The sequence below is a fragment of the Hyperolius riggenbachi genome, chromosome 8, assembly GCF_040937935.1.
Source record: "Hyperolius riggenbachi isolate aHypRig1 chromosome 8, aHypRig1.pri, whole genome shotgun sequence".
Classification (NCBI taxonomy): domain Eukaryota; kingdom Metazoa; phylum Chordata; class Amphibia; order Anura; family Hyperoliidae; genus Hyperolius; species Hyperolius riggenbachi.
The window spans coordinates 128,723,577-128,739,622 of NC_090653.1; positions in this window are offsets into that span (position 1 = coordinate 128,723,577).

A 16,046-nucleotide genomic window follows, 5' to 3' on the forward strand; every position below is an offset into this window, starting at 1 on the left:
AGCCCCCCTCTGCTCCTCTCCGCTCTCCTCCACTCATTTTTCCCCGTGCTGCCGCCGCCTCACCTCAGATCGGCGGCGGGCAGGAAATAACAACCAGCCAGACCAGCACACGGCAGCCGCGCGTTGAATTTTTAATGCAGGAAGTGACATCATCGGTCACGTCCAGCATTTAAAGTCCCCGTGCGGCTGCCATGCGCCGGTGTGGCTGGTTCCTATCTCCTGCCTGCCGCCGATCTGAGGTGAGGCGGCGGCAGCAGCACGGGGGGAACGAGGGGAGGGGGGCTGTAAATTTACATTATAGCAGCCGAGACATGGGGGAAAAGGTTTTAGAAAAAAAAAAGTCCCTTCAGCTCTGGGGACTCAGGGGCTAACACTGCCACAACAGGGGGGCCGCAGCAGTTGGACTGCACTGTTAATAAAGATTTTGCCTTGAAAAGTATCTTGATTAATCCAAGTCAAACTTACTGTATTGATCACATGAGGATGTATGTTTTTGAAATATGTTTTGACCATATTTCTAACCATCATGAATATTGATTGATAAGATTATCTTAATCTTTCTCCATAAGGAATATTTTTTGTATTTAATGCAAATGAAATGTTTTAACTCTTTTTGCAAACTGAAAAAAGGTGAAAACGATCCATTTAAAACAGCCAGAGTGTTGTAAAACGTTTGTTCCTATATGTTGCAAAACTTCCCTTTTCTGTTTCGCTGAGCGAAACGGTCCGGAAAATTGGGTCCTGCAGCATTTTTTGGTCCGTTCAGCGGAACGGACCACAGAACCGTACGGCCGGTTCCATTGGCAAACGCTAATGTGAAATGGGCCTACCGTAATTGTTATTAGGTCATCGTCACTATGGCTTGTATCGTGTGGTTTAGTAAATCAGACTTCCTGTCTGATAGCTGTACAGTGTGCTAAGTGGAACAATACAACATAAACTGCTGCATTTGAATGGTCCATTTTCAATCTGCATACATTTGCATAACATTATTCTTATATTTGCATCAACTGAGCATTTTTTGCACCTCACTTACCATCCCTAATTACAAGTATACAAATAAAAAGCAATGAACAAAACTTGCAAAGCAATGCTCGGAGGGGATTATTCTTACAACCTATTGTCTTAAATATATAAGTCCACATTATTCTGTCTGTACCAGTAGTGACCTCTGTAGCATCAATATAACATAATCATTCTTAAACACATCAGCACTCAATATGTGTGGTTTCCTCTGCCTTGTCTGACAGCACTGTGACAGTATTAACCTCCTACACAAGCATCTATTACAAATGGGGTTAATGGGTTGATCAAAGGATCAATAATACATTATTTTCCCAGTTGCAGAAAAATGATTACACTGCCATCTAGCTTCCTCCGAGAGCGATCCCAGTCCATCTCCGAGCATCTCTTTACCCATATCACTCTCCAATGCAGTAATTACCATGAGAGTTATTAAAAATACTTGTTCAAATACTTAACTCAATTTAAAGATTTTTAGTTGGAAGTAAAACAGCGTGACATTAACACCTGGGTCTCATTAATATTCATGACAACCTGTTTCAAAGATAAACAACAGCATTTGTGTAAACCATTTAATATAAAAGCCATCACACATACACATAAGCTATCCAAATCCTGCTGAGCTTTTAATTTAAATTTAGACCATAATTTGGCTGTGCAAATTGGGTATCCAAAATGAATCATGCTGTTTACACAAAATTGTTTCCTCTGTATAGAACTGCAAACAATGTCTAAATGCGCTGTAAAAATCAAAGCCCAATTTATATTAACACAATTTGCGGGTAATTGTGGCTTCAGCTGACACAATTTGATGTGAGGAGGAAGCCTAATAGGGAGAACTCCGCTGGCATTATAAATCAGTATGGGCCGGGCTGCGATTGCCAATAGCAAATCTCTTCTCTAAAGTCCCAGCAGTGTATTGTTTTCTCTCACTTCTGATTGGAGTAGATGGTTGCTACAGTTACCGTGGCGATATTGCCCAGTGGACGCATTTAGCTCTTTAAACAACATGGAGTGGTGCTAAGATAAATTGCAGTCACTGTAGCATGACGTGTAGAAAAAAAATGAAATGCACAAGAATAAAATCCACTGGCAAGACAACAGAAAGCATCATCATTTCAAGCTATTTATATCATAGAAACAAAAAGAATACACAACAGACCAGGTTGCAGATCATATTTAAAAAGGTTATTGATGAACCAATTTCAAACCTAATGAATTACTAATCAAACTAATATAAACTTGAAGAGGAACGGTAACAAGATATAAAAGAATGCAGTAAATTATTCAGGAGGCCTGGTGCACACACCAAAACCCGGTAGCAGATCCCGCTATGCATTTCTGCAAAACGCCTCCAGCTCTGGTGTGCACCAGCCCATTGAAATACATTACCCAAGCGTTTCCACATCCGCAAGCGGATCGAAAAACGCTGCCAAACCGCTCTGGTGTGCACTAGGCCTATATTCTGGTTTTTGCTGTATATTGGTAAGTACCTCATGCTGAGGTTTAGCCTAGGCTGTTTATTATGCAGCATTCTCCCCACCAGAGCATTCAGGGAGACCAGGTATAGTTTACTTTGCACTGGCTTTAGAACTGTAAGTAAACGAACATTCCACAGAGATTACCTGACAGTACTAAAGATGTTGCAGCCTGCGATAGATTTCAGAAATCAGGTAGATTTCACAATGGGCAAACATTGACTAAATCATTTATAAATTAATATTGAAGAAAAAATAAGCAAATTTATTAATTATGCTATTTTGACTACAGTTCCCCTTTAATATAAACTTAACACTATATATATATATATATATATATATATATATATATATATATATATATATATATATATATATATATATATATATATATATATATATACTTTTTTGTTTTTTGCTTTGTTCATTTTTTCCAAATAAATTGATATTTATTAATTCATTATATTCATTCATATTCTATTTCCATTACAATGTCAGTGTTGCAGGTTTGCACAACGATAGGTAGAGGGCCCTGTCTCTAAAGCTTTTTGGAACAGTCTGTTCTTTACAAGGAAAAGCATCACATCAAGTTTCTTTTACAGCACACAATAAATCTATTTTTTCACAGTGCAGCTCAGTTGCTTCTGGCTCTGAATTCAATGACCCGGAGTGCGAATCACAGCTGCATATGCTTAGGGAACAATGCCAGTTTGATGCTTCCATGTTTTAGGCTTGCCAAAAAGACTAAAATGACATCTGGTACTTTTGGTCTCATTTTTGTCAATGGCAGCATTCTGGTTACCGGCTATCACAGTCCCTCATATAACTTCAGCCTTCAATCAGCATAGTCATTAATGCAATGATTTGTGAAACCAAATCATAGATATTATTCCCACTACAGTACTGCACTTGCTTATTTCAGAATTGCTTCAAAGTTCTGTTAGGTTAGAGATCATAAGCATTGGATTTGTGTGAGCAATGAAAGTTACATTTTTTAGAAGTAAAATAAACATTGTTTTAGTCAATCTTACCAATCTTCCCTGTACCATATAACTATTCAGCAGCCCCTACAAGACTTTAAGGTGCCATACACTATTTGATTTTCCCCAGCTGATGCCCCCAATCGTAATATCTATCAATTTCTTGCTGAAATTGATTGAAATGATAAATTGGACAGGACAGTAAATTTGTGGTCGAAGAGTGGGGTGGAGGCTCAGCAGGGCACAACGGTACTTGTGCCCAGGGCCTAGAGTGAATGACAAGCAGGCTTAAAGGACCATGACCGCAAAAATGTGTAACATTTAAAACACATGTTGTGATGAACTCGCCTTCCGCGATCGACCCCGAAATTCTAGTTGCCGGCAGCTGACTTCCCCTGGCAACCTGGTCACTGGGTGGTTGCCAAGGAGGGTGGGTGCATCACCTTACGCATACATTGTATGCTCTCAGGCAGCGATTGAAGTAGTGTCAGCTGACACTTGCACAGGATTGTTGTTGAGTCAGCTGACATCTCTAACCAGATAACACGTAGGAAGGCTGCTGTGTTGGTGTCAGCTGTTTGATTAGTCAGCTGACACTCAGGCAGGGTTTTACTGATTGGTTGCTGTGTGAGTGGCTGGCCACTGATTGGATGGAAGGTGAATTCCCTGCTTGTCTGTATGTTCATTGCCCGTGATAGCTGTTGCTTTGCATCTAGCTAGGTGTGAATCTTGACCTTTGTGGATTGTTACCTGGAATTTGACCTTGCCTGTTATCTGGATTTCCCTCATCACTGCCCGGACCGACCTTCGGCTTGTTTTCTGACCACTCTGTTTTCTGCCTGGACCGATCCTCTGCCTGTATTTTGACCCCCCTGTTTGCTGCCTGGACCAACCTCAGATAACCTATTGACCTGGAAATTGCCTAACCCTTCTGTACTGCGATACTTCTGATACCTGTGTTTGAACTAGGATTGTTCTAGACTACTGTTTGGCTCTGGTTGGCTATATACACGGGCGTCCGCACGTCGGGCAAAGTGGGGCATCTGCCCTAGCCCAACCGCCCCCCCCCCCCCCCCCGGCGGCCGTCGTGCAAAGCTGGTAGAGGCATATCCTAAAAGACCGGCAGCTGGAATTGCAGCAAAAGGTGGTTCTACAAAGTATTGACTCAGGGGGCTGAATAATTACGCACACCCCACTTTGCAGTTATTGATTTGTAAAAAATGTTTGGAATCATGTGTGATTTTCGTTCCACTTCTCACGTGTACACCACTTTGTATTGGTCTTTCACATGGAATTCCAATAAAATTGATTCATGTTGGTGGCAGTAATGTGACAAAATGTGGAAAACTTCAAGGGGGCAGAATACTTTTGCAAGCCACTGTACTTCAACCAGCCAAGCACAGCCCAGCATCACCGCATGCCAGGTCACAGCATCACCGCCAGCCAACCCAGCCACAGCATCACCGCCAGCCAACCCAGCCACAGCATCACTGCCAGCCAGGTCATAGCATCACCGCCAGCCAACCCAGCCACAGCATCACCGCCAGCCAACCCAGCCACAGGATCACCGCCAGCCAACCCAGCCACAGCATCACCGCCAGCCAACCCAGGCACAGCATCACTGCCAGCCAACCCAGGCACAGCATCACCATCAGCCCGGCCACAGCATCACCGCCAGCCCGGCCACAGCATCACCGCCAGCCCGGCCACAGCATCACCGCCAGCCTGGCCACAGCATCACCGCCAGCCAGGCCACAGCATCACCGCCAGCCAGGCCACAGCATCACTGCAAGGCCTTTCAGCCCACACATCATCCTCAATCCAGCCAAAAACAGTATTGCCAGGCACAGCAGCCAGTAGAGGAGAATTCAGAAGTCAGGTGAGAGGTGTCTACCATATTAAGGGGGCATTTTGCCTATTTATGTGAAATGCTGTCTATTTATGTGCCTCATGATTGCTGAATTTGTCTTGTTGGGGGCCTCATGATTGCTAAATTTGTCTTGTTGGAGGCCTCATGATTTGTTGGGGGCCTCAAGATTGCTGAATTTGTCTTGTTGGGGGCCTTATGATTGCTGAATTTGTCTTGTTGGGGGCCTCATGATTGCTGAATTTGTCTTTCTTGTTGGGGGTCACTTGATTGCTAACTGCGAGACTATGGGAAAAGTTGAATCATCATCATATGAGACATTAGCATTAAACCTACTTTTTTAGCTTTTTAAAACAGAAAATAAAACTGGGAGGTTCTAAAAAAATTAATACATTTTCCAGGAGTAGGATGGATGCAATTGTTTATCTTCACAGTTTATTTTCAACTTGGATTTTCCATAATGTTCATGTATGAGTTAAAACATTTGTATTTAGTTTAAATTGCTGTTGCCACTTTGTGATAGATAGGTGACTTTTGGGTTGCAGTTTGGGCACTCGGCCTCCAAAAGGTTCGCAACCACTGTCCTAATGTAATGTCCCACCATTGATAAGTTCATGTAAATTTGTCTCCACCCGAGACCACACCCACATTCTGGTCCATGGCCACACCGATTTTTCAGGAACCCTCATATTTTTCGGCGCGCGACACACGGCTTCACCGCGGTTTTCGGTGCGCAGCAACACTTCTTCCCCACCTTTTTGCCCTCCCCCCCTGGAAAATTTTCTGCGGACGCCCATGGCTATATAACTTGCTCTACATTCAGCTCTTAGGGCTCTTTCACACTAAAGCCCGTTTCCTGCGTTTTGACGCAAAGTCGAATCTTTGCGTTAACCAAGGTAATATGAAAGCCCATAGACTTTCATTTTACCTATCACACCCGACGCTGCGTTTCAGTACGTTGCAGTTTGACGCACCCGGGAGCTTTTAATTGTCAGGAGCTGGTGTTTTCCCTTGAATTAATAGCTATCGCTGCTGATTGCGTCGCACGGCAGCATCCCGAGGACACACCGCAGGCTATTCAACACATGCAGGAGAACGGCTCCTGCACGCGTTGCTAGATGTAAAAGAGCCCTTATACTTCACACCCTTAAAGGCCTGGGTGTAACCGAAGTCAGGCAGGTGTTATTTCCTCACCTCCTGCTCAAGCGGGGACGCGCCACATAAGGTGAAGACAGTGGTGGAGATTGGGGCATAAGAGCTGAGCTGCAAGTATACAGTGAGATGCGAATGTTTGGGCAACCTTGTTAATCGTCATGATTTTCCTGTATAAATCATTGGTTGGTGCGATAAAAAATGTCAGTTAAATATATCATATAGGAGACACACACAGTGATATTTGAGAAGTGAAATGAAGTTTATTGGATTTACAGAGATTGAGCAATAATTGTTTAAACAAAATTAGGCAGGTGCATAAAAAAAAAAAAAGAAATCAATCAATATTTAGTAGATCCTCCTTTTGCAGAAAGGTTCCAATGATAGTCTGGATTCTAGCTGAAGGTATTTTGGACCATTCCTCTCTACAAAATATCTCTACTTCATTCAGGTTTGATGGTTTCCAAGCATGTACAGCTCTTTTTAACTCACACCACAGATTTTCAATTATATTCAGGTCTGGGGAATGAGATGGCCATGCCAGAACATTGTACTTGTTCTTCTGCATGAATGCCTTAGTGGATTTTGAGCAGTGTTTAGGGTCGTTGTCTTGTTGAAAGATCCAGCCCCAGTGCAGCTTCAGCTTTGTCATTGATTCCTGGACATTGGTCCCCTGAATCTGCTGATACTGAGTGGAATCGATGCGTCCCTCAACTTTGACAAGATTTCCAGTCCCTGCACTGGCCACACAGCCCCACAGCATGATGGAACCACCACCATATTTTACTGTAGGTAGCAGGTGTTTTTCTTGGAATACTGTGTTGTTTTTCCTCCATGCACCTTGCTATGCCCAAATAACTCAATTTTAGGTTCATCAGTTCACAGCACCTTATTCCAAAATTAAGCTGGCTTGTCCAAATGTGCTTTAGCATACCTCAAGCGGCTCTGTTTGTGCTGTGGGTGGAAAAAAGGCTTCGTCTGCATCACTCTCACATACAGCATCTTGTGTAAAGTGCGCTGAATGGTTGAACGATACACAGTGACTCCATCTGCAGCAAGATGTTGTAGGTCTTTGATGCTGGTCTGTGGAATGACTCTTACTGTTCTCACCATTCATCGCTTCTGTTTATCCGAGATTTTTCTTGGTTTGGCACTTCGAGCCTTAACTTGAACTAAGCCTGTGGTCTTCCATTTCCTCAATATGTTCCTAACTGTGGAAACAGACAGCTGAAATCTCTGAGACAGCTTTCTGTACTCTTCCCTAAACCATCATGGTTTAAGGGAAGAATACAGAAAGCTGTCTCAGAGCTGAATGGTGAACAATCTTTGTCTGCAGGTCATATGAGAGTTGTTTTGAGACCCCCATGTTGCTACTCTTCAGAGAAAATTAAAAAGAGGAGGGAAACAATTGACCCCCTTAAATACTCTTTCTCATAATTAGATTCACCTGTGTATGTAGGTCAGGGGTCACTGAGCTTACCAAGCCAATTTGAGTTCCAATAATTAGTTCTAAAGGTTTTGGCATCAATAAAATCACAACAGTGCCCAAATTTATGCACCTGCCTAATTTTATTTAAGCAATTATTGCCCACTTTCTGTAAATCCAATAAATTTCATTTCACTTCTCAAATATCAATGTGTATCTCTCCTATATAATATATTTAACTGACATTTTTTTATCGTATCAACCATTGATTTATACAGGAAAATAATAACGATTAACAAGGTTGCCCAAACTTTCGCATACCACTGTAGCTGCCCATGCCTTACACATGTAAATACATACAAGTAAGAAGCACATTTCTTCCAGAGTAAAATGGGCTATAAATTACATTTCTTCTATGTTGCTGTCACTTACAGTAGGTAGTAAAACCAGCCCATCTCCTCATGGGTCAATCTCAGGGTTCCCTTTGTTTTCAAAAGCACTTAGTGAATGGCAGTTGCTCAGTCCAGCTGCCAAAACAGTATGTGTGTGTGTGTGTGTGGGGGGGGGGGGGGGGGGTTTGCATCTTTGTATAGATCCTTACCATGGAGTGCTTTTGTAAAGAAATAGACAAAATACTGAAAATCCCCCATGAACAGATGGACTGGTCCAAAACCTGTCAGCTCTGTCAGATTTATGCTACCTATTGTAGGTGACAGCAACATAGGAGAAAAGTAATTTATGATGTAAGAGTGAACAGAGGCACCAGCAGGATAAAAGGTTCTAAAAGGCTTAAAATCCCTCAGGAGGTGGTGGTGGACTCGCCTTCCCGAAGCAGACAAGATACCGTCAGTTTTATGACAACAGGTTTATTAACCCTCCTGGCGGTTTGCTAAAAATCCGCCAGGGGGCAGCAAATGCGTTTTTAAAAAAAAAAAAAAATTATTTTTCATGTAGCGAGACAAAGTCTCGCTACATGTTAGCCGCTGCTCAGCGGCATCCCCCCAGCCCCTCCGATCGCCTCTGGCGATCAGGAGATCCCATTCAAAGAACGGGATCTCCTGGAGGGCTTCCCCCGTCGCCATGGCCATCGACGTCGTGACGTCAAGGGGGACTCCGATCCACCCCACAGCGCTGCCTGGCACTGATTGGCCAGGCAGCGCACGGGGTCTGGGGGGGGGGGGACTGCGGCGCGACGGATAGCGGCGGATCGGCGGGTAGCGGCGGCGATCGGGCACTGCACGCAGCTAGCAAAGTGCTAGCTGCGTGCAGCAAAAAAAAATTATGCAAATCGGCCCAGCGGGGCCTGAGCGGTGCCTCCCGGCGGCATAGCCCGTGCTCAGCACGGGCTTACCGCCAGGGAGATTAATATACTCCAAAACAAACAGTGCAATGCGTTTCACAGGCATATTCCCGCTTCCTCAGGCAATAAACAGATAGGAGTACACAGTGTACTCCTATCTGTTTATTGCCTGAGGAAGCGGGAACATGCCCGTGAAACGCGTTGCACTGTTTGTTTTGGAGTATATTAATAAACCTGTTGTCATAAAACTGACGGTATCTTGTCTGCTTCGGGGAGGCGAGTCCACCACCACCTCCTGAGAGATTTTAAGCCTTTTAGAACCTTTTATCCTGCTGGTGCCTCTGTTCACTCTTACATCATAAATTACTTTTCTCCTATGTTGCTGTCACCTACAATAGGTAGCATAAATCTGACAGAGCTGACAGGTTTTGGACCACCCGAACGGTTCCAGGCGAACTTCGGGTGGTTCGCCTTCGCAGGCGAAGGCGAACTTTCCCGGAAGTTTGATTTGCCCCATAATGCTCTATGAGGGTCAACTTTGACCCTCTGCATCACAGTCAGCAGGCGCATTGTAGCCAATCAGGCTACGCTAAGCCCTGGAGCCCCCCCCCCCCCCTTATATAAGGCAGGCTTTGGCGGCCATTAGCCTCACTTGTGTGCCTGCTATAGACAGAATAGGGACAGCTGCTGCAGACTTGTTCTCCTAGGGACAGATTAGTCAGGCTCTTGCCTTCTTAGCTTGCTTAGCTGAATCTTATTGCTATAATAGCCCCCCAGAAAAGCTCTTTTCAAAGCTCATCCTGCTGTGATCAATTTTTTTTTTCTGTGTTTGAAACTGACACTTGTGTTGTTGTTTAGACAGCATTGCTAATTCATACTGTGTGTCCCACTGCCAGCAGCAGCAGCACATTCAGTAACTACCTTTTGTGTTGAGTGAACTTGTGTCACTGCATATAACTACCTTTTAAGTTGAGTGAACTCACCTCACTGCATATCTACCTTTTCTGTAGAGTGAACTCACCTCACTGCACATAACTACCTTTGGGTTGAGTGAACTCAGCTGACTGCACATAGCTACCTTTTGTGTTCTGTGAACTCACCTCACTGCATATATAACTACCTTTGGGTTGAGTGAACTCACCTCACTGCATGCCTGCCTGCTGCCCTCCTTGGATGTGTAGCGTTGCTCAGGCTCCACACCGGATTCCATCCCTCATTCCCCGGCCATTACCCGGGGTCACAAATGGCAGACTTGCCTGCCTCCATATGATTCTCGTGAAAGAAATGTGGTGTCATCTTTGCCCGCCATAACTGGTTCTCGCTGAAGGATTTAAAGTACATTCATTTCAAATACACAGCAGCGCCTCGAAAGTCCTCGTCCTGTATTGTTATTTTTGGTCACTACCTCGGGGCGGGCGTGCATGCCTGCCTGCTGCCCTCCTTGGATGTGTAGTGTTGCTCAGGCTCCACACCGGATTCCATCTCTCATTCCCCGGCCTTTACCCGGGGTCACAATGTCAGACTTGCCCGCCTCCATAGGATTCTCATTGTAGCGGTACTGAACAAGTACACAGCAAGTAGAAAATGTAATTTAAAAAGAAAACGTAAGTGTAACGATCGATGTAACACAGAGAGGGTCTGATTACCGGTGATCTGCAGTATCACCGAGAATGCAGATATATACCCGATTATTGATGATCTGCAGTATCACCGATAATCAGATATATCTTCTAACCTCTGGACACCTGAGAGATGAGAGTGTTTGGTGCAACAGTAATACTTTGAGGAAAGCACCCGTAAGATAGGTCCTAGACAGTAAGAGATACTGCTCTGGATCAGATTCCTTCCACAGGTCTGATGCTCCCCAAGGGGCGGAGCCAGGCTGAGAGAGTGGGAAGGACAGAACGTGAGTGACACCAATGGGCAGTGTCACTAACAGATCTGTGAACTATCTCCTAACAGGAGAGATAGTTCTCGAGGTCGGACAGGCCAGATCGTAAACACACGGACAGATACAGTACAGAGACAGGAGACAGATGCAGAATCCTGGGACTAGCAGAGTTTGGCAACAAGGTATCAGAAAGACAAATGTACAGAATCAGAGATCAGAAGAATGGTCAGGAAGGCAGAAAGTCATAACAGATAATCAACAATGCCTAGACTTGAGTGTGAGCTCCTAGATTCTCACACTCCAGGAACTGGACTAGATAATAACAATAATACAGATGGTACAGATTTCCTAGACTAAGGTGTGAGTTCCTTGGCCATCAACACCTTGGAAACTGGTCTAGATAATAATACAGATAATAACAGAATTCCTAGGCTAAGGTGTGAGCTCCGTGATCATCAACACCTACGAAACTGTCTAATAAACACAGATACTTACAAGGTCTGAGTGCTACCACATAGTGATCGCAACGCCAGACACCAGATGAATGACCAGCACCCAGTATATATACACTAGCGCTCTCCAGCGCCTCCCCTATGTGCTAGACCAATGAAAGTTGCTGAAATTGTCAGCTGACCGGCTTGGTCAGCTGACCCCCTTCTGACTGCCATAAAGGCCCTGCCTCTCTGCGCGCGCGCGCGTCCTCCTAAACCAGTGTGGACTATCAGTCCCAGTCAAACCAGTCATGTGTTGTAATGTTTCTGCTGTGTTGGATGCGGAATCCGCCACACCGCTGTCCGTGCGTGTGGCGTTTTCTCCGCATTACGCATTACTGAGAGGAGCAGGCCTATGCGTGCAACTTGCCGCATTGGACGCGGAATCCGCCGCCCTGTTGTTTGAGCATGCGGCGGTTTCTCCACGCTCTGACTGCGCGCCAGGTGCCATGTTGAATGCGGAGTCAGCCGCCTCACTCTGAGTCTTTCTTAGCGGCAGCTTTTCCGCTTTTCCTCACAGTAACGAGGAGTGGAATCCGGACAACTCCTACCAGGTTTCTCGGGATATCGAGTGTGTTATTCCCTTCTTAATTTGTCCGCATGCATGCGACACTCAGGTACCCATGTTCTCTCCTCCATACCATACCCCTTCCAGTGCACTAGATACTGTAGTGAGTTCTGCACTACTCGTGAATCTAAAATTTTCTCTACTTCATACTAAGGCTGGTCGTCTACCATCACAGGAGGAGGAGGAGTGGTACCCACATGGACTGCTGGCTTAAGCAGGGACACATGAAAAGATCTTACACCACGCATGCTAGCAGGAAGATCGATGGCATAAGTAACATTGTTGATCTTCCTGGTCACAGAAAAAGGGCCCACAAACCTGGGACCTAACTTGGGCGAGGGTTGTTTCAGGGTTAAATGACGTGTGGACATCCAGACCAGGTCTCCTGGTCGGAACTTCCACTCTAAGGATCGTTTCTTGTCAGCTTGACCTTTCTGACTTTGAAAAGCCTTTTCCAAATTGCTTTTCACGATCCCCCAAATGGCTTTGAACGACTTTTGCCAAGCCTCCAGAGCTGGAAACGGAGTGGAGGCTACTGACAATGGGGAAAACTTGGGAAACTTTCCAGTTACCACCTGAAACGGAGAGAAACCAGAGGAAGAGCTTTTCAAATTATTGTGCGCAAATTCTGCATATGGCAAGAACTTGACCCAATCAGTTTGCGCTTCTGCAACATAACACCTCAAAAACTGTTCCAATGACTGATTAACCCTCTTCGTCTGACCATTGGTCTGTGGGTGGTAGCCCGACGAAAATGACAGTTCCATGTCCATTTGATGGCAAAATGCCCTCCAAAATCTAGAGACAAATTGGACTCCCCGATCTGACACTATGTTTTCCGGAATGCCATGAAGTCGGAAAACGTGGATGATGAAAAGATCGGCCAACTCCTGGGCCGAGGGGAGTCCTTTCAAGGGCACAAAATGGGCCATTTTACTGAAACGGTCCACTACCACCCAAATGACCGACATGCCTTCAGACCTTGGAAGCTCACCTACAAAATCCATGGACAGATGGGTCCATGGTTCACTCGGGGTGGGCAAAGGCTGCAACGTTCCTACAGGTGCCAGACGGGAGGGTTTGCTTTTTGCACACACTGCACACTCTCTGACATACTCCCTGCAGTCTGTTGCCAAAGAAGGCCACCAAGCACATCTAGCAACCAAGTCTTGCGTTCTGGAGGCCCCTGGGTACCCAGCATTCTTGTGTGAGTGAAACATCTGCAAAACCTGGAGACGAAAGGGCAGTGGCACAAACATAACCCCTTCAGGCTTTCCCTCAGGGACATCCTGCTGGAAGGGACCTAAAGTCTCCGTCCAGTCTTTAAAGTTTCTGTGGCTCCCAGTACTACCTTCTGTGGAACAATGGTTTCAGGTTCTGAGGGCTGTGCTGTCTCTGGCTCAAAACATCTGGACAAGGCATCCGCCTTAACGTTTTTACTACCTGGAGTGTACGTAATTACAAATCTAAATCTCAAGAAAAACAGTGACCACCGAGCCTGACGGGGACTCAATCTCTTAGCCCCCTCAATATATTCCAAATTTTTGTGATCAGTGTAGACTGTAATCGTGTGTTCTGCTCCTTCTAACCAATGACGCCATTCTTCAAAGGCCAACTTAATGGCTAGGAGCTCCCGGTTGCCTATATCATAGTTTTTCTCTGCTGGAGAAAACCTCCGAGAGAAATAGGCACACGGGTGCAATCTTCCCTGCAGCCCAGAGCGTTGAGACAGCACAGCCCCTACTCCAACCTCTGAGGCGTCAACCTCTACAATGAATGGATAAGAGGTGTCCACGTGTCTCAATATGGGTGCAGAGCAAAACAGTTCTTTCAAAGAGGAGAAAGCGGCCAGAGCTTCGGGGGACCAATGGTTGGTATCTGCCCCTTTCTTAGTGAGACTGGTGAGGGGTGCTATGACTGTGGAGTACCCCTTTATGAACCTTCTATAGTAATTCGCAAACCCTAGAAATCTCTGAAGAGATTTGAGTCCTACTGGTTGGGGCCATTCCAGGACAGCAGAGACTTTGGCGGGATCCATAGAAAGGCCCGAGGTGGAAATTATGTATCCCAGAAAAGCGACAGATGTCACCTCAAAAATGCATTTCTCCAATTTAGCATAAAGCCTGTTTTGTCTGAGCTTGTGTAGCACGAATTTGACATGAGCCCTGTGCTCAGAGAGGTTGTCTGAGAAGATCAATATATCGTCCAGGTATATTAGGACAAATTTACCCAACACCTCCCTGAAAACTTCATTAATGAGTTCCTGGAAGATGGCCGGGGTGTTACACAACCCGAAGGGCATCACCAGATACTTGTAATGCCCGTCGGGTGTGTTAAAGGTAGAGATGGGGCGAACGGTTCCCGAACCGTTCGCCGGCGAACATCTCTAAATCCATGGGCCTCTTACTACTTCCGGGTCGCAATGACCCGGAGTAGTACGCCTGCGCTGCCCGGCGGAGCGCGTCCTAGATCGCGCTCCCGTTGCCGGGCACTCTCTGCGCATGTGCGTGACGTCATGAGTGACGTCACGCTCATGCGCAGAGAGTGCCCGGCAACAGGAGCGCGATCTAGGACGCGCTCCGCCGGGCCGCGCAGGCGTACTACTCCGGGTCATTGCGACCCGGAAGTAGTAAGAGGCCCAGAGAGGTTCGACAGGCGAACTGTTCGGCCCAACACTAGTTAAAGGGCGTCTTCCATTCATCGCCCTCTCTGATCCGCACCAGATTGTATGCACCTCGCAAATCCAATTTTGAAAAAAATCTTAGCATTGGTGACTTGAGTGAATAAATCGTCTATCAAAGGTAACGGATAACGATTTTTAACTGTGATTTTATTCAGTCCCCGGTAATCAATGCATGGCCGAAGGCCTCCATCTTTTTTTTTTACAAAAAAAACCCGTGCTTTGGCAGGCGACCGGGAAGGACGAATGAAACTCTTAGCCAAGTTTTCACGGATATACTCTTGCATGGCCACCTTTTCTGGCCCAGACAAATTGTAGAGATGACCTCTAGGGGGCATACAACCTGATCGGAGATCAATCGGGCAATCGAAAGGGCGATGTGGAGGTAGTTTATCGGTAGCTTTGGGACAAAACACGTCCGAAAACTCTGCATATTGTTCCGGAACACCCTCCACATGAATCCTGGTCTGGCCTAAGGTCACCTTCACTAAACAATGACGAAAACAGTGGGCTGACCAGCTCGTTAGCTGACCGGTAGCCCAATTTATCTGAGGGGAGTGAAGGTGTAACCACGGCATGCCAAGGATGATTGTGGAGGTTGTCATGCGCAATACAAAAAACTGCAATTTCTCTCTATGCAGCACCCCTATAGTGACTTCCACCTCCGGTGTCTGAGACAGCGGATGGTTACGCTGTAAGGGGGAATCGTCCACTGCCGTAACCTGCAGAGGTGGTTTGACCGGGGTGAGTGGAACACCCAAATTCTTGGCAAATTCGTAATCCATAAAATTAGCCGCTGAGCCTGAATCAATAAAGGCCTCAGAGACTTCAGATTTATTCCCCCATTTGATCATACAAGGAAGGAGTAACCGCTTATCCTCTAGGGGTAAGAGCTGTACGCCTAGGGTACTACCCCCAATCTGCATTGGTTTAGGGGGAGATGAGACGGAGGAGGTGAAGTCACAGGTGGCACAGCATGGGATACCATTCTCACATGGCTACTACCCCGGGTCTGCCTCTGATAGCGCAGCCGGCGATCTATCCTGATGGCCGATGAAATGGCCTCATCGATGGACTTCGGTTCAGGCTGACTTAACATTAGATCAGAAACCTCATCCGACAACCCTGATAAGAAACAATCTAAAAGGGCAAAGGTCTCCCACCTGGCTGATACTGACCACTTCCTAAAT